This window comes from Choloepus didactylus, chromosome 1, assembly GCF_015220235.1.
Source record: "Choloepus didactylus isolate mChoDid1 chromosome 1, mChoDid1.pri, whole genome shotgun sequence".
In the NCBI taxonomy this organism is placed as follows: domain Eukaryota; kingdom Metazoa; phylum Chordata; class Mammalia; order Pilosa; family Megalonychidae; genus Choloepus; species Choloepus didactylus.
Genome location: NC_051307.1, coordinates 177,938,324 through 177,940,235, shown reverse-complemented (window position 1 = coordinate 177,940,235; position 1,912 = coordinate 177,938,324). Strand labels below are relative to the sequence as shown.

At 38.1% G+C, this 1,912-nt stretch overlaps 1 pseudogene; it reads left to right on the top strand.

Annotated features, from left to right (window-relative positions):
• Positions 1–768: 768 nt before the first annotated feature.
• On the top strand, positions 769–1,214 carry LOC119527854 (annotated as a pseudogene).
• The last annotated feature ends 698 nt before the right edge of the window (positions 1,215–1,912 follow it).

Genomic DNA, 1,912 nt, shown 5'->3' with positions numbered 1-1,912 from the left:
TTGTGTCATGGTCTCTGATCACAAGATCTGACACAAACCAAGATTTTAAATCCCATAAGACCAGAGATAAAATCTTAAAGTTTTTTGACTCTCTTATTAGTGCCCAGAACAGTGATTCCATTTTCAAAGACTCTTGGTATTTGTTTTTGTTATTTTATCAGAAAAGGAAATTTCATTGTTGGCATTTTCCATTTAGAGCAAAAATATGTATAAAATTCTAGATTGATGACAGCTAAATGAAAAAGTTTATTTATGTCTAGTAGAATTCTTTTACTGGCAACTTCCTCTACCATATTTAAGACGTGATTCTATTTACAACAAGTAACATTATATGCAATTATTTGGGGACCTATAAATTGCACTGAGCACTGAAGCTGTGCTTTACTGTCTGGTCTAACTTGATTTTCTCAAAATTAAAATGATAAATGAGCCAGCAATGCTACTTCTAGTATGCCCAAAATAATGGAAAATAGGGATGCAGACAGATATTTGCACACCAATGTTTATAGCACCATTATCCACAACAGACAAAAGGCGGAAACAACCTAAGTGTACATCAACACATGAAGGGATAAACAATATGTGGTATATACACATAATGGAATATTATTCAGTTGTAAAAAGGAATGAGGTTCTCATACATGCTACAACATAAATGCTCCTTGAAGACATCATGCTGAATGAAATAAGCAGAACAGAAGAAGACAAATATTCTGGAAAGCTTCGCATCTGGAAAAGCGATTTGGCGGTGAAGATGACGACAGTCCGATGACCATGAGATCTCTGCGGCTGTTCAGAACCCCTTTCCTGTGCAGTCTGCTCTGGGCTTTTTGCGCCCCAGGTGCCAGGGCTGAGGAGCCCAGGGTCAGCTTCTCAGGGTCAGCGCGGGCCTGGATAAAGGCACAGTTCACAACCAAGAGCATATCATGGAGTGTCTAAGGTATCATCAACAAACCAGAGGTGGAGATGTCCCCACAAGAACAACAGCTCCATTATTTCAAAATGCATGATTGTGATGGCAATAATTTACTTGATGGCTTAGAACTCTCCACAGCCATCACTCATGTCTGTAAGGAGGAGGGGAGTGAACAGACAACTACCAATGAATGAAGATGATCTGATTAACTTGATAGATGGTGTTTTGAGAAATGATGATGAGAGCAATGATGGATACATACATTGACTATGCTGAATTTGCAAAATCACTGCAGTAGATGCTATTTGGTTTTCTTGTAGTTATATGTGAATGTGACCAGTTATAATGTGAACACTTTTAGTAATGCAGAATAATTTATTGCTGCAGCATTTTGGTAAAAACCTGTAACCACTGCAACCACTCTGTAACCACTGGGGTGAAAAACAGAAATCAAGAGAAATAAAAGGGAAGAGGAATGGGACACATGGAACTACATACTGCTAAACTTCTTACGGGACAATGGACTGGTGAAAGAATCCTTTTAGGAATATTGGATAATTGGAGCTGAGTCCTCAGGAACTTGAATTTGACTATAGAATAGTGCTAGTCTCTCAGTTTTAATCCATGCTACCTGAAAAGTAAAACAAGTTCTGCCAAATGGACACACTTTTCACAAACAGAAGAATTGGAGTTGAATGCCAAATGTCTTTCTTTGTTACCTCTCTTCAGGTAAATGTGGTCAGTATTCTGGAAGGTGGCTGGCCTAAAGGATTACTTGCTTTGGGCAAGTGGGATATTTATAAAGCTGTTTCAAAGCCACAACATAAGGATGTCAAGTGCTGAGTTTAGTTAGCCACTGACTCCAAGATTTTGGATCCTCTGGTGTTTTGAAAATGATACACCACTGACCTAAGTAATTAACCTTTTTCAGTTTTTCAATGTTTTATGAAACTACTGCCACATCCTTATACTTAATCTCTTCAACTTGGGAGATAC